Source organism: Bos mutus, chromosome 13 (genome assembly GCF_027580195.1).
Source record: "Bos mutus isolate GX-2022 chromosome 13, NWIPB_WYAK_1.1, whole genome shotgun sequence".
NCBI classification, from domain to species: Eukaryota; Metazoa; Chordata; class Mammalia; order Artiodactyla; family Bovidae; genus Bos; species Bos mutus.
The window spans coordinates 31769785-31795113 of NC_091629.1; the positions used below are offsets into that span (position 1 = coordinate 31769785).

Here is a 25329-nt window from a genome sequence, read left to right on the forward strand (position 1 = left end):
GATATAGAAACATGTGATACAAAAGTAAAAATGTGGATTGCAAAGTTACCTATAGGAGAGAAAGAGGGAGAAAGATTAGGATATAAAAAGGGTATTTAAAATGTTTCATTTTCTTATTAAAAAAAAAAAAAACCCTAAAGCAAAGATAACATATTTATTTATTAGACTGAGGTATCTGACATATGAGGGTTCATTCTTTCAATTTCTTTCTATTTGAAATGTCCCAATTAAAAACAAATTTTTAACAAAGAATCTCTAGAAGTATACACAAAACACAGACAAAAACTGGTAAAAGCAGTTGCCTCCAGAGAGGTAAGCTGGGATCAGACAGGAGGGAGACTTACTTTCCCTGTCTGTCTTCATGTACTTTCTGAATTTTGTTCCATGTATATCTACTATTTTTTTTTAATTACAAATAAATTTGACATACTCTTCACCTCCAAGGGGGAAAAAGAAAACTAAAGTATTTTTTATTTTGGATAAAGAAATGCCACGAATGGAGATTCCAGCCCAGACTTGCCATGAATGAGCTCTGTCATCTTGGGAGGCGATTTAATCCACCCTTCTCCAAGTGTTGTGCCACTTCTAAAATCCTACCTTCTGTGAAAACACAAACATCTCTCCATAAATGAGAGATTAGAAGTTCTAAGTACACCAGCAAGGAACAATAAGCAGTTTTCCTGTAACCCTGGGTGGAAAACTTTTAGAATCTGTTATAACAGGTCTACATAGACCATCTGCAGTGATTGCCTCATGTCCTCTGTGGAAAAACGTGGGTAGAGATGTACACAGATATTCACTGTTACTCAACACTCAATGAGGCAGGAAGTTGAGGGAGCACTTATCTGATGACTTATTTTCTTACTGATCTAAAAAGTGGAGGTCACGGTGAAAAGTAAGGAGGCCAAGGATGAAATCTGGGAAAGGGATGAGTAAAATGACTGACAAAGGGAAAAAAAAAGTCAAGGATCTAACGGAGTCCAAACTTAGAAATATGTAAAGAAAGTCATCATGCTAGCCGATTTCTCTCCAGCAGAGCGCAACTAACAACAACAAAAAGACAGAAAAGTTACATAAGTAGGACTGCACCACGGACAAAAGCTGGCAAGTTATGCAGCCAGTTCAGAGAATGAGAAAACCAAGCTGTTGGTGAGATGAGAGTCACATGACTCCCTGGAGTCCACAGCAGGTAAGACAGATTGGGAAGCCTAGAGGAAGCCAGAGAACACCCAAGTACCCAAAGATCAAGGACCACTGGAGGAGAACAAATGAGAGTATGAAGGACAGGATGTTTGTAGATGGGAGATTCTCCAAGCTCAAGGTTCGAAAGTATCATCTGGGAGATAACAAGGCCCAAGAAAGCTTAAGTGAACTGGATGTAAAACTCCCTGGAAAAGATAATGTGAAGGAACACAAGGTTGGAAGACTGGATGAGCCAACAACTTAGAGATGATGTTAGAAGACACAGTGCAAAGAAACAGAGCAAGGCAGGAGCCAACATCCAAGGCCACATAATGGCCAAGTTTATAGATGATGGCAAAAAAGTAAAGGGAGAATGCTATCAAAAATTGGTATGAACTTCAAACAGACAGGGATTATGGCTAGAGAATACAGCCAGCTATTCTCACTACCTGGAACGCTACATCTAGAGAATTCCTACTCATACTTCAGACCTCTGTTTAAATGATCAATTGCTCAGCAATTCCTTAGCAGTAGCCTCAAAAGCCAAATTAAACTGCTCATCTCCCTTCACTGTTCCTTTCAAAGCAATGACACAACTCATACCAATTCTTTACACAAATTGATGTTCTTCCTGAGTTCATACAGCAAGGAATCCACATTTTCCTTAATCTATCTGGTTCCTAAGTTTGGACTAGCAAAATAGGATTTCAGAAAGGGAAGGGTATACCCAAGAATCTATCCAGAGCTGCCAGGTCAGGAAGGCAGGTTCTCTAACAAACTAGTTTTGTTATGGCTAAGGACACCTTAGCCATACACACTCAAAAGTAGTTTACTTGGCAAGAATTTCTAACATATTAAGATTCCTTTTTTATTTTAATGTGATTCTCACTATACTGCTGATGGGAATATAATTATGTGTAATTTTTCTTATGATAATATAAGAAACCCAAAAGTGCATAAATAAAATTTACTCAACAAACCATATAACTACTAAATAATTTATTTCTTTTAAAAATACTTATTAATTTATTTGGCTGCACTGGGTCTTAGTTGCATGCTTGCCACAACTAGAGAAACCCCACATGTAGCAACAAATAGTGAAATAAAAAAATATTTACAAAAAAAATTTTTTTCTACTTCTCAGGCTATGGAATAAATGGATTAACATCTAGAAATACTGCCTATCAACTGATCTAATTTTGGTGGTTCAGTAACATTTTTTGGACAATGGGAAACCTCTATATTTGACAGGAAAAAAATGAGAAAGGGGAAGCTGATAGAAACATCCTAAACTATGAGTACATTTTATTACCCAGTCCTTCAATGGAAGTGGCCTCCATTATTAAATATTCAAACATCCAGAAGCTTAGAACTTGACAACTCAGTAGTAGATAAAGTAATGTGGTCTTGAGCTGTGCCACCCAATGCCACCAGCCCTGTGTAACTACTGAGACCTGAGATCTGGTCAGCCCAATTGAGAATAATAATGAAGCGATAATAATAATTACTAATAATAATCAATTTTATAACATTTTATAAAATATGTTACTAAAATAAATTTTACCTGTTTTTAACTTTATTCACCATAGCTACCAGAAAATTATGTATGTGACTTCCATTGTAATTGTATCAGACAGCCCAGTCTAAGAAAGTGGGTATTACTAGTAATAAAATATGACCAAGGTTAAAAAAAGTAGGTATCAGGGAAAAAAGTAAATGCTATTTCATAGTACATAACCAGTACGTAATCAGACTCATTCAAAGAGCGTATTCTGACACCTTTCTATAAATACACATGTACACAACACGGGCATCTTAGTCCAAATATCAAAGCGAATCCTATATCATGTCCTACATAATCAACTTTGCAGCTGGCTCTGTGATAGATGGGAACACGTGCCTTCACCTAATTTCTCACTCATAGCACCGAGAGGAGGAAGGGAAAAGGTCAAAGCTGAAATCCATGTGGTAACAAGCACAAGCTGAAAGGCCAAAAGAGGAGTCAGGAGCTCTTCTTAAGAAGCTCAGAACCAGAATAAATCTAAATAAAAACACAGGGCCCATCCAAGGGTAAACTCTACTACAAACCTAAAGGGGTGTTTTTTTTTTGCAGGAGCTATGCTGGGTCTTCCCTGCTTGAGCTGGGCTTTTCTCTAGTGGTGGTGAGCAGGGGCTACTCTCTGGTTGCAGTGCTCGAGTTTCTCATTGTGGTGGCTTCTCCTGTTGCAGAGAAGGGGCTCCAGGATGCACAGGCTTTAGTAGTTGTGGCGCATGGGCTCAGCACTTGTTGTTCTCAGGCTCTAGAGCATAGGCTCAATAGTTGTGGTGCAGGGGCTGAGCTGTTCCTTGGCTTGTGGGATCTGGGATCGAACCCGTGTCTCTGGCACAGGCAGGCAGATTTTTTTTATCACTGAGCCACCAAGGAGACCCCAAAGGGGCTTTATAATTACTGAATTGTAAGTTCAGGTTTTACATGGCTAACCTAAAACAAAATACTTGTATTTAAAAGGGAATCTGATGGGAACTTGTCCCATCAGAGGGAATGGGACATTTACTGTCTATACCAAACAAATTAAGCAATTTATATGTCTTAATTCAACACTAACATGTTGATTTTAAAATATATCCAACTGAAGAGACCACAGCTGTTCTAATATGCTTGGAATCTCTTCGTATAACCATTACATAACTCTTCCATCTTCCTCTTTCTTATGCAAGCTCTGTAATCATTAGTGTTTATACAGTTTTTTGAAACTACGCAATTTCTCTCATAAATATTTAATTCCCTTGTTGCCACTGATTGAACTATTAATGTAAACAACACAGCATTTCTATATGACGTTTTTAGTCATGAGAAAATAGGACTCTGATGTCAACAGCACGAAGAGTTTATAAACCAAAAACACCAGAATTACCGGACACAGTGAGGTCTCTCAGAATCAGCCTCCAAAAAAAAAAAAAAAAAAAGAAATCAGCCTCCAATAAAACAGAAATTTCCCTTCCCTGCTCAGTTTTTCATTCAGTATATTTATCCGAGACCCTTCAGATCTGTAGTAGTCAAATAAACTCCTAAAATGCACGTGAGTCAGCATCCAGTCTGCAGGCTCCAGGGACTGGGCAGAGCTGTTGTTCTCAGCCATGAACACCCAGGCAGTGAACTGTCACCTGTGTGCTCTTGATAACAATAATGAAAAGTACTATTAAGCCTTTGCTTTTTCTTAGCTCAGTAAGAGCTCAGTAGTTTATCATCTGTACTGATAATCTCAAAAAAATGGAATAAACCAACTGTTCAGCTAGCTTCCTGAACCACAACTATCTTAGCACTGGGATGGAAATTAAGAGTACACGTGAAGCAACATACCACCTAACTGGACAGACTGGGACAACTACTGAATTTAAAAAACATAGCATAATTATCAAACAGTGCATGAGAGCTCAGAAAAGTAGCAACTCAACAAGGCTTCAAACTGTTAGAAATGACTTTTGGAAAGTGGGACTTGGCACCAGCCTTGAAGGATGGAGAGTCTTGAGCAGGAGGTCATCATGGAGTCCAGAGGTAGGCATGAAAACAGGTTAAAGAGGGCACACAGTGGGCGATGGAGGAAGAAGACCCCTCACATGGTCACTGGAGTCTCTGAAGTCCATGTGACTGCAACACAGCTTTATGACACATGAGCTTCTGGGTGTGTGAGGAGAGTAGAAAGAGCCCACCGCTGGATAACCAAGATAGCCGATAAAGCAGCCACCACGTTAATCCAAGTATATGGATCTTGGCAAGTGGGACGACAGAAGCAACAAGGATAAAAAGGGATGGCTAGAGGGAGCAGTTCCAAAAATAACTAAGACTTAGTGTTAAAGATGACCTCTGGGAAAACAAGACTGTCTCTACTCACAAATACGTAAGGAACAGATTTGATGGCGAGTAGTGAATGAAGTTTGAACGTTGTGAATTTGAGCTGGTGGTGGCATGTACATTTGACAAGGGGTCATCAAAGACCACCAGAAATTGAGAGAAGCTCTGTGAAAGGCTTCCCTCATCAGTCAGTAAAGAATCTGCCTGCAGTGCAGGAGACCTGGGTTTGATTCCTCGGTCAGGAAGATCCCCTGGAGAAGGAAATGGCAATCCACTCCAGTATCCTTGCCTGGAAAACCGCCTGGACAGAGGAGCCTGGTGGGCTGCAGTCCTTGGGGTCACAGAGTCCAGCACGACTAAGCAACTAACACTTCACTTCACTTCTGTGAAAGAACATAGCAGAGAAAGATCTGTCAACTGAAATATGAAAATAGTAACTGAAACTCTGGGAGCTAGGAGACCATTTATTTTGCAGATATCCACAGGCAGAACTGCCTTCCCCTCACCTCCCTTTTCATTAGTAACTGTCACTTTAAGAATGCAAAACATACAATTTAATGATGTCTTATGTGAAAAAAACTACACACAGAAAACAAAAAGAATGAAATAAATACACAAAAATATTCACAGTGCTGTTGTTAAAAACAGGATCAAGGATATTTTCTTCTTCCTAATTTTTGTTATTTCCCAAATTTTATTTAATTTTTAAATAGAATTCTATTAGAAAACTGGGTGGTTAGTCACCTAGAGCCAGATATTCTGGACTGAAAAGTCAAGTGGGCCTTATGAAGCACTGCTATCAATAAAGATAGTGGATGTGATGAAATTCCAGCAGAAATGTTCAAATCCCTAAAGGATGATGCCATAAGGTTTTGCATTCATTATGTCAGCAAATCTGGAAGACCCAGCAGTGGCCACAGGACTGGAAAAGGTCAATCCTCATCCCAATTCCCAAGAAGGGAAGTACTAAAGAATATGATAACCATCGGACAACTGCTTTCATCTACCATGCTAATAAGGTCATGCTTAAAATCTTGCATGACAGGCTTCAGCATTAGGCGAACCAAGAACTTCCAGATGTCCAGACTAGGTTTAGAAAAGGAAGAGGACCTAGAGATCAAATTGCCAACATTTGCTGGATTATAGAGAAAGCTAGGGGATTTCAGAAAAACATCTATCTCGGTTTCATCGACTACGCTAAAGCTTTTGACTGCATGGATCATGACAAACTATAGAAAGCTCTTAGAGAGACGGAAAACCAGACCACCTTACTTGTCTCCTGAGAAACTTGTGAGTCAAGCAACAGTAAAAACCCTGTATAGAACAACTGTGTGGTTCAAGATTGAGAAAGGAGCACAAAAGGGCAGTCTGCTGTCACCCTGTTTGTTTAACCTGTACACTAAGTACATCATGAGAACTGCTGGGCTGAGTTACAAGCTGGAATCAAGACAGGCGGAAGAAACATCAACAACCTCTAATGTGGATGATACCACTCTAATGGCAGAAAGCCAACAGGAACTAAAGAGCCTCTAGAGAAGGGTGAGGGAGGGGTGTGAAAGAGCCAGCTTATGACTAAATAATAAAAAAAACTAGATCATGGCATCTGGCCCCATACTGCATGGCAAATAGAAAGGGAAACAGTGGAAGTAGTGACGATTCCCTCTCCTTGGGCTCCAAAATCACTGCAGACGGTGACTGCAGCCATGAAATCAGAAGACAATTGCTTCTTGGCAAGAAAGCTATGACAAACCTAGACAGTGTGTTGAAAAGCAGAGATATTACTCTCTGACAAACGTCCCTATAGTCAAGGCTATGGTCTTCCCAGTGGTCACATATGGCTGTGAGAGCTGGATTGTAAAGAAGGCAGAACGCCAAAGAATTGATGCCTTCCAACTGGTGGTGCTGGAGAACACTTCTGAAAGCTCCTTTGACAGCAAGGAAATCAAACCAGTCAATCTTAAGGGAGATCAACCCTGAATATTCACTGGAAGGACTGATGCTGAAGCGCCAGTATTATGGTCATCTGATGGGAACACATGACTCATTGGAAAAGTCCCTGATGCTGGGAAAGATTGAGGGTGTCAGAGGATGAGATGGCTGGACAGCATCACTGATGCGATGAACGTGAACTTGGGCAAACTCTGGGAGATGGTGAGGGATAGGGAGGCCTGGCGTGCTGCCGTCCACGGGGTCGCAAGGAGTCAGACACGGCTGGGCGAATGAACAACAAAAACATTAGAAAATTAAAAATGTTTTAAAAAGGAATGATCTCCTCTAAGTATTTTTTAAATTTTATTTATTTTTGGCTGTGCTGGGTCTTTTGGTGCTTCAAGCGGGCTTTCTGTAGTTGCGGTAGGTGAGGACTACTCTCTAGTTGCAGGGCTCAGGCTTCTCATTGTGGTGGCTTCTCTCGTTGCAGAGCACAGGTTCTAAGATGCACAGACTTCGGTATTTGTGGTGCACAGGCTCAGCAGTTGCAGCTCACAGGCACTACAGAGCAGGCTCAGTAGTTGTGATGCTAGGGCTTAACTGTCCCACAGCATGTGGAATCCTCCCTGACCAGGGACTGAACCTGTGTCCTGTGCACTGGCATGAGGATTCTTTATCACAGGACCACCAGGGAAGTCTCCCTCTGAGCATTTTTGAAAGTTCTTGTAAGTTTTCACTCAGCGAATTAATTTTACTGTATGTAAATTAAAATTATCATTGAAAAAATATTTTACATTCACCATGCTGAATAAATTTAGCTGTAACAAGGCAAAGCAGAGCATAAATTCTTCCATTCAGTTCAGTTCAGTCACTCAGTCCTGTCCAACTCTTTGCGACCCCATGAATCGCAGCACGCCAGGCCTCCCTGTCCATCACCAACTCCTGGAGTTCAGTCAAACTCATGTGCATCGAGTCAGTGATGCCATCCAGCCATCTCATCCTCTGTCATCCCCTTCTCCTCCTGCCCCCAATCCCTCCCAGCATCAGAGTCTTTTCCAATGAGTCAACTCTTCGCATGAGGTGGCCAAAGTACTGGAGTTTCAGCTTCAGCATCATTCCCTCCAAAGAAATCCAAGGACTGATCTCCTTCAGAATGGACTGGTTGGATCTCCTTGCAGTCCAAGGGACTCTCAAGAGTCTTCTCCAACACCACAGTTCAAAAGCATCAATTCTTCAGTGCTCAGCCTTCTTCACAGTCCAACTCTCACATCCATACATGACCACTGGAAAAACCATAGCCTTGACTAGACGGACCTTTGTTGACAAAGTAATGTCTCTGCTTATAAATTCTTGCAGTGTCTCAATTCTCAGTTTGCCAATCCATCAAAGTTAACTGGAAAATCTTATCACTGTGCCCAACAATTTTACTCCTAGAATTTCTCTTCAAAGTACATACAAGAAAAGTCTCTTCAAAGTACATACAAGAAATTTCACTTCAGTGTTATTTATAACAGCAAAAAATTTTAAATGACCAAAATGGCCCTCAAGCTTTGGGTTGAGGGAAATGGTAGGAGGAAACAAGAGGAAAAAAAAGAAATGTTTCTTAGTAAGGTGTTTGTGCATAGTCTCACTACTTAAGTTGGTGAGTACCTGAATTAAAGCAAGGCGACAGGTCTTCAATTTTTTTACCCCCCAGGCTTCACATCTGTGACCCTGACCAAGAACTCCAACAGCAATAGACGTTTAAATGTCTGTGGATTAAAAAAAAGTCAAAAGCCCACGTAAATGAAAATGAAAATATTTACCTCCTACCTTGTAATTAGTGTAAGTGGCAAGACTGTGCCTGTTTGTTTTCTAGTTTAATCTACTTATGTGGAATTTGGCCTCAAAGAAGTCCATTACCTTATCATTAGCACCAACCTAATGATTATTCCCAGGATTGCATTTAGATCTTTGCTGACCCGTGCAAAGGGCAAAGTCAAGCGCAAAGGGACCCTCAGCACAACTCTGTCACAAAACGCACAACAGGCAAGGTTGTGTTTTGGATGCACCTAAATGCAGACATGTCCATACGCTTTCCATTACCAGCGGCCAAGCTATAATTCCCTGTGCTGCCAAAGTCCAAGCTCAGAGGAGCATGTGGAGTCCCGGTTATGAAGTCAAAACCTAGCTAGAGAAAAGCAAATGGTAAATCAAAATAAAAAGTAATAATAAACCTGGCAGGAGGCACTAGGCATGAATGCAGTCTACTTTTCACTGGGCCATGCTCAATCCTAGAACTCCCTCTCTTACTTCTTTCCTCCAGAGGAAAATATCCAAGGCCCTAAACCATCCCTGGGCAGGATTACAAATTGAACCTTCAGTCCCTCAAAAAGTAACTCCCCGTTTGCACAAAATATTTTAGAAGACAGTATTTTAGAGTGGCAGGAGAAAGCAATTTTGTACCCAATGGGCTTTTTTGATAACTCCACATGCCTTAACACAACGCCTCTATTTTTAAAAAGTTTTTAAAGATTTCAGTTCTCACTATGTGTCAGGCACTGTACTCTACATCGTATGTGTAACATTTCATCTTCAAACAACCCTTGATAACTGGGCCCACACTTTACGAATAAGAAAACCCAGAAGGGGTGAGGCCTCCTGGTCAAGGTCCTGGAGGTGTGACAGTACACAGAACAGAGCCCCAAGAGGATTGAGACAGCAGAACCTTCACCTTTCATTATGACTCTACACTGCCTTCAAGGCCACCCCTAGAATAAACTGAGGCTAATATATTTTGAGAGGAAAATAGAAGACTTAATTACTCAAAAATCATTTTCTTAATGTTTATTAAATAAACATCTTAATGTTTATTAAATGAAACCATTTCATGCACTCTTGTACGTATGCATGAATTTCACAATAAAAACCCAGAGCCTGACTTAGGCAGCATCTCTGGAACGGCCAGTGCAATTAGGAGCCTGGCTCTCCATTATAACGAGAAATGCATGAGATGACTACAGTTCAGCCAGATACCAACAAGTTCTTCACTGGGAAATATTTAGGCTGTGAATCTTTCAACATCACTGATTATTCTAGGCCAACTTAGCATTACCACTCACAGATGACTCTAGGTAAATAAGTAAATAAATGCCAACAGAGCTGTACCAGTCGCCTTCAAGAAGCCTCCAGTGATCTTGTATATTTAACTTCAGAAACTAAACAATGGTCTTTTGCTGTTTGGAACAAAAGACACTACTCATTTTAAATGATACAGAATATGAATAGAGAAACTATGGTTTTCTCCATCTAAAACATACTCTGCATACAAGGGGAAAAAAAAAAGCATAATTTACTTTCCAAAACTAAATCTTCAAAAACATAAATCTACTTTAATCTATGTTTATTAAAAACTTAGACTCAAAAGGGAGGTAACAATCAATGAAGATTAGCCAAGAAGAGGAATACTGGAAAGAACATGGGAAAAAAAGTAAGAAAAGCTTTAAAAGAACATCTTATTTTTAGTGAAATAAATTATACATTTTGTATTTTGAAAAATGCAAGCTGTACAATATGCATAGCGTCATTTGACTTTTATTATAATTACACAGACCATATTTGTGGACACAGGAATGAGCTGAAAAGGATAAACATTAAACTGCCTTGAGTGTAGGGGGTGTAAGAATCTATATAACTTTCAAATTTTACTTTATCCAATTCTGACTATTTAGAATTAGTTAGAATTCTCATTATTTAGAGTTAGAATTAGTTATTTTCCAACATGCATATGCTTGTTTTATAAATATATAAGAATCTATGACTTTCAAAATTTACGTTATCCAATTCTGATTATTTAGAATTAGTTAGAATTCTGATTAGAGTCAGAATTGGTTATTCTCCAACATGCATATGCTTCTTTTATAAATCCTTTAGAAAGTTAGAAAAAAAATTGTTTTAAAAAAAAAGGTTCCATGATAGCAAAGCTGCAAATTAACAAAATATCATTTAGACATATGATAGAAAAATTCTGAAAGTGAAAGAACTATGACTCTGAATACTTATCTTTGGAAAATATTTTGTAAAGCTGAATACAAGAACTCACTTTCTACTCTACTGAACAACTATCAGAAACCAAAACAGAATTGGGTCAGAGGTTCTAATATTGGGGAAATGCAAACATTTTAAAGAAAAGAATCTGGAGAAAGAAATTAAGCAGAAGCCACTCAACAAAAACAAGACTGAGTTATCAAATGAGCATCCACAGTGCCACTGGAACACCTCTCCCTTCATACTCTGAAAACCTGTCCTTTGCACACAAGGCTACACAGCTGACGTCACAGCCTAGGCCCAAGTACTACATGCAGTGATTTCCAACTGTGATTTCCTAGAGAAAAAAATCATCAAAAAAAAAAAAATGGGAGGGACATCCCTTGTGGCCCAGTGGCTAAGACTCCACACTTCCAATTCAAGGGACCTGGGTTCAATCCCTGAGCAGGGAACTAGAACCCACAAGCAGCAACTAAGACTTTGTATATCACAACTAAAAGATCCTGCATGGACAAGCGAGACCGAAGATGCTGCTTGCCATAACTAAGATCCGGTGCAGTCAACTAAATAAAAACATTTTTCAAATGTAGTGAGAATAATACAGAACTGTCATTTTTGCATTCACCATTTCCTTAAAAAGGAACATTAACACTTCAAAAGCAGGACAAACCTAACCCCAGAGCTAATATAATTCACAGGCCAGAAACTCTAAGAAGCAAAATTATTACATCAATTCAGTAGATGCCAAATAGGCTGTCAAAACACCTATTCTGATTTTTATTATTATTACTGGCCGCACCATGCGGCAAGCAGAATGTCCCAGACCCATGCCCCCTGCAGTGTAAGTGTGGTATCTTAACCACTGGACCACCAGAGAAGTCCCACCTACTCTGGATTCAAAAAACAAAAACAAAACCTCTTCAATTAAAATTAAAATGATACTTGCTGAATATGACAAAGAATATCTTCTGAAAACAAGGGCAAACACAAAATACACTTTTCATGCTTTTACATTTATATTTTTTTAAAGAATTTACAAAAGCACTTGTATGTACCTGAAAATATAGATTAATGAGCAAATTTTTAGTAAAACTATTTTTTGAGATCCTGAATAAGTAATAATAACTACAGAAAAATATAAAAGCAAAAGAATTATTCTCAAGAAAGTGTCAGCCTCAGACAAATTCACAGGCCAGTTACTTCCTAAACTTTCTGGAAAGAAATGGGAAATTGGTAACCTTCCCAATTTCTTCTAGAAAAATTGACAAGCTAACAAACAAAGAACAGAAGAAAACTGTATGTTAACCTCACTTGCCATTTCTAGATTTTTTTAACTTTTGCAAATTTGACATGCAAAAAATGACACCTGGTTTTAATCTTGATTTCTTTGATCCATGTGTATATAGTTCTCCTATGAATTGTAAATGCCTTTTTTCTTTTTTAAATAAATTTCTAGATTTTTTAAATTAATTAATTTTATTTTTGGCTGCTCTGGATCTTCGTTGCTGTACGCGGGCATCTCCAGTTGCAGTGTGCAGGCTTCTCACTGCATGGCTTCTCCTATGGCGGAGCATGGGCTCTGGGCATTTGGGCTTCAGTAGTTGCACCCCTGGAGAAGGCAATGGCACCCCACTACAGTGCTCTTGCCTGGAAAATCCCATGGCTGGAGGAGCCTGGTGGGCTGCAGTCCATGGGGTCGCTAAGAGTCGGACACGACTGAGCGACTTCACTTTCACTTTTCACTTTCATGCATTGGAGAAGGAAATGGCAACCCACTCCAGTGTTCTTGCCTGGAGAATCCCAGGGACGGCGGGGCCTGGTAGGCTGCTGTCTATGGAGTCGCACAGAGTTGGACCTGACTGAAGCGACTTAGCAGCAGCAGCAGCAGTTGCAGCCCCTGGATCCTTAGGGCAGGCAGGCTTCAGTAGCCTAAAGTATATGGGCTTCCCTGGTGGCTCATACAGTAAAAAATCTGCCTGTAATGTGGAAGACTCAGGTTCAATCCCTGAGTCGGGAAGATCCCCCGGATGAGGGCATGACAATCCACTCCAGTATTGTTGCCTGGAGAATCCCATGGACAGAGGAGCCTGGAGGGCTACCGTCCATACGGTGGCAGAGTCAGAGACGACTGAAGTGACTTAGAACACATGCACGCAAGGCTATTACCAAAATATGACACAAAAGTCTCAGATTTTACTTTTTAATAGTACTGGAGCAAAAGTAAGGAATTAAGGCACAAGAGTGCCATCAACCCAAAAGAGACATCGTATGTATGCTATGCACTAAAGTGAAAGTGAAGTCACTCAGTCGTGTCCGACTCTGTGACCCTGTGGGCTGTAGCCTACCAGGCTTCTCCATCCACGGGATTCTCCAGGCAAGAATACTGGAGTGGGTTACCATTTCCTTCTCCAGGAGATCTTCCTGACCCAGGGATCGAACCCAGGTCTCCTGCATTGGAGGCAGACGCTTTAACCTCTGAGCCACCAGGGAAGCCTATGCACTAAGACAAGTACTAAGCACCAAAAGTACCCAAATTTAAAACTTGGGTGGAAAAGCTTATAAATGACTCCCAGTCTCCCATTCTGGCTGCTTAGAATAAGAGCACCCAACTTCCAGACCATAACAGTTTAAGTTCCCATTTATTGGGACCAAGATGTTGACAACTTCTAAAGTTCAAATTTTACTTTTTAATTCAGGTGATTAACCCAAGCATATTTTAAAAGAGAAGCAAATTTGAAATCTGAAAAAATTTTAAACAAAATCACGTTCTGATCATTCATCCATAAGAAAAATATTTCCTTTGAAAAATGAGATTTTTATTTTGAAAACCAAATCCCAAGAAAAACGATCTACAAATCAAAAGCTTATGTCTTAAATACATCATAAAATTACAAGAAAAAATGGGTGGGCAAGTATTAAAGTGTTAATATCTAGGATATAAAAAGAACTGCTATAAATCACCAGGAAAAAGATGAACACAGGATTATAAAAACTAGTGAAAGAAATAAGTCAAACAAAAAAAAACTCATTAAAAAGTGTTCAAATTCACTAGTTATCAAAGCAAAAGAAACATGGTTCTTCTTGGTTTAAAAAAAATTTTTAAGTTTAAATAGTAAGATTAATTCCCTAACCTGGATGCAGAAATATCTGGCATATATGTTACATATGTATCAAAGCTTTAAAAATGCAAATGATATCCCTTCTTCTAAAAATGTAGTCTGAAGAAAAAAATCAGAAAAAAGCATATAGATTTCCATACAAGGCTATTCACTGTTGTATTCTGTTCACTACAGGGGGGAAATAAATAGCTCATAAACTAAATACCCAATAGTAGAAAGATCTGTCTAATAAAACATGATGTATTCAGCACAAATGAGCTGTTAAAAAATATGTTTTAAGGGACTATTTAATGATTTAGTTATAAGCCTAAGACACATTGCTAAGCTTAAAAACGGGATTTAAAAGGCCCCTGTAATCACTGCAGATGGTGACTGCAGCCATGAAATTAAAAGACACTTACTCCTTGGAAGGAAAGTTATGACCAACCTAGATAGCATATTCAAAAGCAGAGACATTACTTTGCCAATAAAGGTCCGTCTAGTCTAGGCTATGGTTTTTCCTGTGGTCATGTATGGATGTGAGAGTTGGACTGTGAAGAAGGCTGAGCACTGAAGAATTGATGCTTTTGAACTGTGGTGTTGGAGAAGACTCTTGAGAGTCCCTTGGACTGCAAGGAGATCTAACTAGTCCATTCTGAAGGAGATCAGTCCTGGGTGTTCTTTGGAAGGAATGATGCTGAAGCTGAAACTCCAGTACTTTGGCCACCTCACGTGAAGAGCTGACTCATTGGAAAAGACTCTGATGCTGGGAGGGATTGGGGGCAGGAGGAAAAGGGGACGACAGAGGATGAGATGGATGGATGGCATCACTGACTCGATGGACGTGAGTCTCAGTGAACTCCAGGAGCTGGTGATGGACAGGGAGGCCTGGCGTGTTGCGATTCATGGGGTCGCAAAGAGTCGGACACGACTGAGCAACTGAACTGAACTGAACTGTATGTATGGAAATTCCTTGGCAGTCCAGTGGTTGGGACTCGGGGCTGTCACTGCAGCAGCCCAGATTCAATCCTGGAAGGGGGAACTAAGATCCCACGAGTTGTGTGGCAAGGACAAAAATAAAAGGCCCCATGAGATCTCTATTTTGAAACACACACAAATAAACATATATATATGCATAAGTGAAAGACAGTATACATTCAAACAAATCAGAAAAAAAGAGGGAACATCACTGAGTAAACTAAGCTTTTTTGTGTATAAGTTTTCACCACAATTCCCAAATTCCTTAAAATCTCTAAGATGGGACACTGGTCCCACTTTCAGATCTTAATCCTGACCAATGCCTTCATATACTTCAGTAGCAATTCTAATCCCATATCATAATTAATTACTGTGAATTTCCTGCATATTCTTCTCAAATCAGCCCATTTCCTATAGCAAAAAGAAAAAGGACACAAAACTTCCTGAGAAATAACAGACACTCTCCAGGGAGTGCACTCTGTCTTTGCTCTCTGTACAGACTGGGTACAACTATACACACCTAGCAGGAAGGCTAAAGCAAAACCACTCCTTGAGACAATGACATCAGTGATAATATTAAAAGGAAATAAAAAAAAAAAAAAGAGGAAATGCACAGACTTCTCTAATATTGAATACAATCTTCACCAAAATGACTGAAAGCTTCACACATGAGGCTCTCACTACTACAAAAATTCTTTTATAGCAATGGTTCACAAACTCTAGATGCACACTGTAATCACCTGGGAGAGTTTTTTTTAACCCCTACACTTATATGCTATACTCTGATCAACTGCACCCTAGCTGATTCCAATTTGCTGTTAAGGAAATTAAGGCTGTTAATTTGCTGTTAAGGTTGCTGACTTGAAGCATTTTTTCCAAACATCATACCAGAGTGAGTGGAGAAATCAATTCAGTAGACCGGGGCCAGCAATATTTTTAATTAAAAAATCAATAAAAATAAAAGAATGGGACTTCCCTGGTGGACCAGTGGTCTTGCAATGCAGGGCACTCAGTTTCCATCCCTGTCGGGGAACTGGGATCCCACATGCCCCTGAGCAACCAAGCCCGCACACCGAAACTACTGAGCCCGTGAGACTCGAGTTAGTCCCATGCAAAGCAAGGAAAGATCCTGCATGATTCAACCAAGATCCCATGTACCGCAACTGAGACCCTACTCAGTCAGATAAATAAATATTGAAAAAAAAAAAGAATGGAATGAATACATCAGAAAATATCAGAATGTATTACTGCTAGCACAGATACATATTTTCCCATGAAATTTTTTGTTTATAATATGTAATTCTTGGCAATACTACCCAGATTGACCTACAGATTGAATGTAATCACTATCAAAAATCTCAGTTGTCTTTTTGGAAAAAATTGACAAATTGATCCTAAAATTCAAATGGAAATGTAAAGGACATAGAATAGTCAAAACAATCCTGAAAGAGAACAAAACTGGAGCACTCACACTTTCTAATTTCAAAACTTAATAAAAAGTTGTGATAATTAAGACAACATAGTCCTGGTACAAACTGTTAGTCACTCAGTTGTGTCCGATTCTTTTGCAACACTACGGACTATAACCCACCAGGTTCCTCTGTCTATGGAATTTTCCAGGCAAGAATACTGGAGTGGGTAGCCACTCCCTTCTCCCGAGGGATTTTCTCGACCTGCATTGCATACAGATAAGACATACAAATGAACAGAATAAAATTGAGAATTCAGAAATAAATCTTAATGTTTGTCAGGTAAATTTGGACAAGGATGCCAGGACAATTCAACGGGGGGAAAGAATAGCCTTTTTTAAAAATGTTGCTGGAAATCCATATACAAAGAATTGAAGTTGGAGCCCCCCTACCTCACACCATATACAAAAAGGATCAAAGACGCAAATCTATGAGATAAAACTATAAAACTCTTAGAAGAAAACAAAGCGGTAAATCTTCTTAGAAATTACAACGAAACTATAAGCAATAAAAAGATAAATAGTACCTTATCAAAATTAAAAAGCAGAAGTTTTTAATTAAAACTTCAGAAAGTTTAGCTTAATTTAAAACTCGGAAAGTTTCAAAGGACATCGGCAAAAAAATAAAGACAACCCATAAAATGGAAAAAGTTATTTGTAAAATTATGTATCAGGTAAGGGACACGTCACATATATTAAGAAAATTTATAACTCAACAATAAAAAGACAATCCAACTGAAAAATGAGCAAAGAACTTAAGACATTTCTCCAAAGACAACATAAAACTGCTGAACAAGCACATGAAAAACTGCCCCACATCATTAGGAAAATGTAAATAAAAACCACAGTGAGACACTGCTTCACACCTACTGGGATGGCTATACTCAAAGACAGACAATAACACATGTGGAGAAATTAGAACCCTCATAAATTGCTGATGCCTCCACTTGGAAAAAATTTGGCAGTTCTTCAAAATGTTAAACAAAGAATTACCATATGATCCAGTAATTCCACTCCCTGATATTTACTAAAGAAAAATTTAAAACATGATCACACCAATGTTCACAGCACCATTCTTAACAGTAGCTAAAATCTAGAAACAACCCAATGACCATCAACTCATTAGTAGATAAAATGTGGCACTGATTCTTGCAACAATACAGATGTCTTAAGAACACTATGCTAAGTAAAAAGCCAATCACAAAAGACCACATATTGTACGATTCCATTTATATGAAATACCCAGATAAGGCAAATTCACAGAAACAGTGCAGATTAGCGTTGCCAAGGCCTGCTGGGGAGGGGAAAAGGGGGGATGACTGTTAATAGGTATGTGGTTTCTCAAATTAAGACAGTGGTGATGGTTACACAACTCTAAAAACAACTGAAACATACCTTTCAAAGTGAAGACTTTCTGGTGTGTGAATTCTATCTCAATAAAGCTTTTCTTTTAAGGTTATTCTGTCAAGAGCCCCTTCCCTGTCATTCCCACAGAACCTTATGTGGTTCCTTTACCATAAGATAGAAAGGTTATTTATTCATACTAACCCAAAGGCCTTACTTCAGAGTCTTATATTTGACAACCAGATCAAAAAATCACTTTGGATGTCACAACTAATTTTTTCCATTAAGTAGAAAAAGTAAATATCAGAATATACATCATATAATATTTTTGTGAAACTTGTTTTTGAGATACACACACAGACATATATATGTCGGTGAAAAGTGAGTCAGTCAAGACAAAGTCTGGAAAACATATTTTAGGAGTTGACAGACACCTACTCAAGGAACAAAACGAAAAGTACAAGATCTCAGAGTTGAAAACAAAATGCAAGAAAGCTGAAACCACTTTGGAGCATTACCCTAGGCACTGAACTAAACACTAGAAGTGAACTGGACTCTTATGTCTGTTTTTACTGGTCAAGTGAATAAAAGATTCCCTACCCTGTTAACTTCCCAGGACTTCTGAGAGGGTTCAGAGGAGCCTCCTGCTCCCAGGAAGTTCAGGATCACTGCTGGAAATACAGGACCCCAACTTACACTGGGTGTCAAAAAGCATGTACAAATAGGAGAACTTCAACAGAAAAGGAAAAATCGATACTGCTAGTATATTCAGTTTATCTCCACAGGTAAGAAAAAAAGAAAACAAGAACCCACAAAACTGCTCTGAGGGAAGGAACATTTTCAAAGACTGAGGGTCAGAATCCCTGATACAAAAGATATGAACAGCACAGGATACCTGAACCTGAAGCAAAGGTATAAATTGTGTAGTTCCTTCCAGCTAAAAATCTGAGCTCATCCTTAAAACAGCACAAAAAACGAATTTGGAGAATTACAAAAACAGGGACAGATTCTACCAAAAATTTATTTCCAGGGTCAATCTCAAGATGAGAAATTTTTTGTTCATTCAAACACTAAGTACGATATTGTAATTAAGTCAAAAATACACTGAAAATAGGACACTTTAATATCATTAAATATTATATACATTAATGCACACCAATAAATATTGAAAATAAAAAGGACCACTATCACATTTAGACCTGTTCTGTAAGTACTCTGCAGTTTGTATTAGGAAAAAGAAGTATTTAAGAAGAAAACAAAACAAGACCTTTTGCAGCTAGCATGACTGTCTATCCAAGAAACTCAAGAGAATCAACTGAAAAGTAAAACTTCACAGAGTTTGGTCAGGTCGTATGCCAGACACAGTGCTGCTTCATTTCCCTTGAGGACACACAAATGACTCCCCTTGCATCTAGGATATGGCCTATGGGAGAAAATATTACTAATTCCAAGCTCAGCCCATAAGAAAACCCTTCCATGCACAAAATCTGACAAAATCTCACAAAATTAAAGGCCAGATTTTGAAGTCAATTGTGATATAAGATGGAAGGAGCCTAAATTCCCAACTTACCTGTTAGGGGAGAATCACCTAGAAAAATGTGAGCAAGAAATAACTTTTTATTTTGTTAGTGTACAGATTTGGGCTAGAATTAATTAAGCTGAATAATATAGGTGGTCAGGTATAAAATATATGGACTGCATATACATACTTTCTTTACACTTGCTTTATAAAATTAGGAAATAGGGTACGGAAGGGAGGAGGAAGAAAATCATCTCACTCTAAATAGCAAATATTTTAAAATAAAGAGCAATAAATAAGTGATCTGTAGACCATACATTAGTGAGAACTTTAAAAATAAGAGCTATTAAATCTGCATGAATCAAAAGATTTGTTCATAGACAGAACAATTCAATATTATAGGATGAAAAGTCTCCCCAAATTAACATATATTCAACGAAACTGCCCATTAAAAGTTATTTTGAAACCCTAATTTTGTTCCTTTTTATGGATGAGTAGTATTCTATTATATATATTATATATACCACATCTTCTTTATCCATTCATTTCTCAATGGACATTTAGGCTGCTTCCATGTCTTGGCTATTGTGAATAGTGTGGCTATGAACATAGGGCGCATGTATATTTTTGAATTATAGTTTTGTCAAGATATATGCCCAGGAGTGGTACTGTTGGATCATACAGTAAATCTATTTTCAGTGTTCTGAGGAGCCTCCATACTGTTTTCCATAGTGGCTGTACAAACTTACAGTCCCCCCAACAGTGCAGAAGAGTTCCCTTTCTCCATACCCTCTCCAGCATTTGTTTAAAAAATGCAAATCTTAATAGCATATTTCTCAAACAGAGTGAAAGCAAAATCAAATATAACTTGTCTAGCAGCATCAACTTTACTCAAAGATTAGAGAGGAAAAGTGTTTAAAGTTAAGCCAAGTACTGATGTTTCTGGAATAGAATATAATATTCACATTAATTTTAGATAAAAAGACTTAAAAGTGTCAGAGTTTTCATACTCCCAGCACTTCAAAATATGCAAATATTCCCCTATACCACACTTTTGTACAGTAATTTGTGAAGCGGTGTCTTAATATAGAAACAGCTCTTGACAATAAAATGTGAACTCAAACTTTTCAGTACTAATCACATAAATATTAATTATTACTATGAAGCAGGAATAAGCAAACTTTCTACAAAAAGCCAGATAGCAAATATTTCAGGCTTGCTGGTCATATAGTGTCCTGAATGGTCACAACTATGTTTCAATAAAACTTGTTTTACAAAAACAGATGCTGGTGGTTCCCCAATCAGCAACATTCTCATCACTTGAGAACTGGTTAGAAATTCAGATTACCAGGCCTCACCCCAGAACTTCTGAATGAGAAACTCTTAAGTTTAAGATCTACCATGTCAGACAAAAAAGAGCCTGTACCCCCAGCCAGGTGATGTGCCTTTTGGAGACAGCAAAGGATTTAAGCCAGCACTGCAGAGGGGACAATAGTCTCCAAATTGGATACTGAAATATCAACCACAGAAGAAACAGCATTTCAAGTAGTGCTTTTCATCAGAAGCAGGAGAAGACCACCCACAGAGTTATTATACCAACACCTTTGTAATGAAGTTTTGGTCCAGAATGGAAAAGTTCACGCAAGTTTAACACTGGGGCATGTATATTGTTACTTGAACAAAGGGTTAGAGGGAAGCCACCTCAAAGGAAGACTATAAAAGAAAGGTGAATGTGTTGGGGTTGAGGGCTTGTGGGATGTTCCTACAGGAACAAATGAGGGAACAGAAGGAATAAAGAACTCCAAGTTGGGGTGCAGACCAGACTTGGGTCAAATTCTGACTCAGCTACCATGATCCTGGGGAAGGAGCTAACCACCACCAACTTCAGCATTCTCAGATGTAAAATGAGAATAATACCTACTTCCACAGGGCTGCTGTTAGTGAATACAAGAAGTGCCAGGCTAAGCACCTGGTGACCAATTGACACTATCTTCTCTGCTCTCTTCTATGCCAAAAGGAGCTAAGAAACATAGACCTTCAAGCAAGACTTGGGTACAGCATTCTATCACTAAGGGACCCAAGCTTTATTGAAGCATTAAGAGCAGAATTCAAGACCCAAGAGTTAACTTAGAAAAGTTAACCAAGCTCCAGTTTCTTCATTGATAAGATGCAGACCAGAACCACGTTGGCTGCCAGTTGGAATCAACAATAACGACCTCAAGTGCTCAATACATAGCTAGTGCCCATCAGTACTGTCTGGTCTTTCCTGGGTCCCCTCTATTGCTTAGAGAGGTTCCTGGAGAGAAGAACAATTTTTAAACTTCTTTTGAGTTCAGCTTACAAGATAGGAAGATTCAACCCTGCAAGATTCACATGCACACAAATGAGAACGGTCGCCACCCAGATAGGCAGGCCTAGACCAGGCACTCACTGAGACACCCCAGGGCAACTGACACGAGGAGACTGTAAGGATCAGCTGCTTTCGGAAAAGCCTGTGGAAAGAACCCAGGACTAAAGAAGGCTTTCTGGACCGCAGAACAGAAAAAGCCATGGCTTATGGTCCAATGCAACCTTGACCTCCTCATATGAAAAGAAGAAAGTGAAAAACTCATCAATGCTATAGAAAAACAACGATGAAGGAAGAACCAGAGTCAAGACCATAGCCAACAGAAAGAGGCTGTGAGTTGCACTCTGAAGTTGCTGAAAAGTTCATGGGCAGTGAGACTAAATTAGTTGAAATCTTAAGTATGATCCTCCATAAGATTATGCACTGCCCACTACTGCACCCATTACACTTGAATACTTCTATATTAGGCCTGCAAAAAAAAAAAAGAAGAAGTAATGCAAGAGACAGTTATGGGAAAAAAAATAAGTAGATGGAATTTTTCTTTATGGGATAAACTTTCAAGGAAGGTTTTAGAGGCCACCCAGACCTGAGGTCAGGGATTTGCCTGCCTGAGGTCAGAGGACAGAATTAAGACAAAGGACGATGAGAAGTTCCAAGAAGATTTACATTTCCATGCAAGACCTGTTTCAAGGAAGAACAAAATCTGACTCCATATTGGATCTGTTTCTTCTACTTTAACCTTTGCTTCCAGTTGCTTTTGTTCGCTAAAAGGTTCCTGTCCACACATAATGGTCTGCCTAGGGGAACCCTGTCCCTCTGCTTGAATCTTTGTTCAGAACCCTGTCTACCTGTGGATAGCTACAGGGAAGGAAGAAATTAACATATCTGCTCTCCCCCACAAGGCTGGCCATTCCAGGAGATATTTGCAAGATCAATGGCCTTTTTACTTTACTTCCTTACCTCCCACCCCTCTATAAAGGAACCTAGCATCCAGACTCCAATAAGATGGCTATTTTGAGACATTAGTCTGCCATCTTCTCAGTCTGTCAGCTCTCCAAATAAAGTCGTTATTCCTTCCTTCAACATCTGGTTTCTGATCTATTGGCCTGTCCTACTGCAAGCAGGCTTCCCTGGTAGCTCAGAGGTAAAGAATCCATCTGCCAATGCAAGAGAATAGGGTTTAACCCCTAGGTCAGGAAGATGCCCTGGAGAAGGAAAAGGCCTCTCCAATATTTTTACCTGGGAAACCCCATGGACAGAGGAGCCTAGCAGGCTTGCAAAAGAGTCAGACATGACTTAGCAACTAAAACAACAACCTGTGGCAAGCAGAGAAAGCTTTGACTAAGTAACAGAATCCCCCATCAAACACTCACCCCACCCTTTACTACTGCATTTGGTCACACCAGGTTGGCATGGCAACTTAACATGCCATGGAATGTGTGATTCCTAGGGCAGCCACTTTCCTTCTAGGTGCTTGGGCCAGAACTCTACTCTTGCCCTCAACTCCCTCTCTCATTCCCCACATATGGCCCATCAGCAATCTCCTCAGCCCCATCTCACAAAATGACTACTTCTCACCACCACCCCCCTCCACTCAATCACCATCTTCAGCCCTGTACTAGCTAGCTCCCCTGCAGACCTACCCTGCTCACCCAGACTTCAGTCTATTCACACGTATCAACAATCAGCATGTCTCTGTCCCCTCTCTGTTCAAAACTCTCCAATGGCTCCCACCACCAACCCCGCTTTCAAAGTAAAATCTACAGGCCTTCCTCCTAGGTGCCTGTGGCCTACCATGACTCAACTCCCATAGTCTTTCTGACCTCAAAATCATTCTCTCTTCCTCCTGCCTCAGGGCCTTTGAATCTGCAGTTTCCTCCACTGGGAATGCTCTTACCCCAGACATCCACATGACTCGCTTCCTACCGTCTCCACTCAAAGATGACTCAGAGCTTCCTGTTCTACCTTTCCTAAAATTTCAGCTCCCACCCAACACTTACTACCCCCAATCCTGCCAGATTCTTCTTCAGACCACAAAGTCTCATTGTCTGCCTCCATACTAGTGTGTGAACTGTGTGTGTGGAGGAAATCTCCATATAGCATCTGGAGCACCAAGAGCATTACCTGGCACACAGTCTGCAGTCAATACATGCACTAAATGTGGAGAGGGCTATGAAAAGCCTAAGCTGCAAGCAGATCTCAAATCTTGGACAGCCAACAGTCTAGAACTGGTTACAAAACAACAGGCCAGAAACAGCAAAGCCAGGGAGAAAATGAAGAGAGTACCATAAGGAGCACCAATGACCAGTAAACCCCATGGTGGTAGCTCATAGCCTAACCTTAAGCAGGAATTCTTCCCCAGCAAAAGAATGAAAGAAAGTCCAGAGTTAGGCCCTCTGAGGGAAGAATAACTGGAAGAAAAGCAGGGAGTGAAAAAGAATAAATAAGGTTACCTCGCATTGGGAACAGGCTAGTGTGTTGGGAGTTCTTTAGGCAAGACCTGGAAACAGGTCAGGGAAGGATTGCAAAATGTTTAAATTAAAATAACCTAAGAGTATTAAATAAAAATAAATCAGCTTTTTAAAAGCTTCCATTTACAAGTACAAGCTCTATAGAACTACAAATTATGACTGCTAACTTCTAATTCCTTTAATCATAATGGGAAAATTCCTTAAGCCATCAGTAATACAAGAAACGAGTCCCCAAACGGATCCCAGGTTTTTCTATGGAGACACTGAAGAGGGTGGCAACAACCAACTCAGAATTTCCAGTATCTAAAGACTAGGTTTCAGTCAATAATGTTTGGATTAATAGCATCAGTCACCAAATTAGCTGAGGTACACCTAACTCATTTCTGCAATGCTATGAGCTTTTGCTACATAAAAGAGATAGGCGGTATGGTCTGAAACCTAGCCAATGTTCTAGACAGGTACTTTCATAAGCATTTTTGAAATATCCTAACAGACATTAAAATTCAACTTAATTAGTACTTCCCTGATGGTCCATTGGCTAAGACTACACACTCCCAATGCAGGGAGCTGCGGGGCTAGGGTTCCACCCTGGGGCAGAAAACTATATCCCTGTGAGGCACCTAAGTCCCAGCACAGCCAAATAGAGAAATATTTTTTTTAAATAAAGATTAAAAAAAAAAAAAATCGACTTAAGTGACTTGCCACAGTCAGAAAATACAACTGCCACACAACCATTTGAGGCATGGGGGTGGAGAACTAATACAAAAAGGTATTAAGATACCAAGTTTCTTTAAAAAAAAAAAAAATTCACTCCCTACTCCAAGCAAAGAAGTGAAATGCCCTCGGATTCAAAGAAAGAATCTGGTCAACATTTCAGCAAAGGAAATAGTCTAGAAAGCAGATAGCTCATGTTCAGGCTGTCAGGTAAAACAAGTAGTCAGCTGGACACACCCACTCACCCCCTTTTAACTAAAACATGTGCCATGAAGGCTTACTCTGTGCACACTCACTGCTGGGCTTTTAAAAGACAAGTGCCCAGAAAGCTATTAAATTCTGGATGAGTGCAGAGAATTCAGAATTCTGAGCTGAAAGGCTCTTTTTATAAATCTCATAT

The 25329-nt window shown here is 39.5% G+C and overlaps 1 protein-coding gene and 1 non-coding gene across 3 annotated transcripts in view; both read right to left on the minus strand.

Annotated features, from left to right (window-relative positions):
* Positions 1 to 25329, minus strand: part of SLC23A2 (solute carrier family 23 member 2) — a 142427-nt gene that overhangs the window by 115818 nt on the left and 1280 nt on the right. The gene's annotated exons all lie outside the window — the stretch shown is intronic.
* TRNAW-CCA (transfer RNA tryptophan (anticodon CCA)) lies at positions 13408 to 13480 on the minus strand. Its single transcript has one exon. It is a non-coding gene; the product is annotated as a tRNA-Trp (tRNA).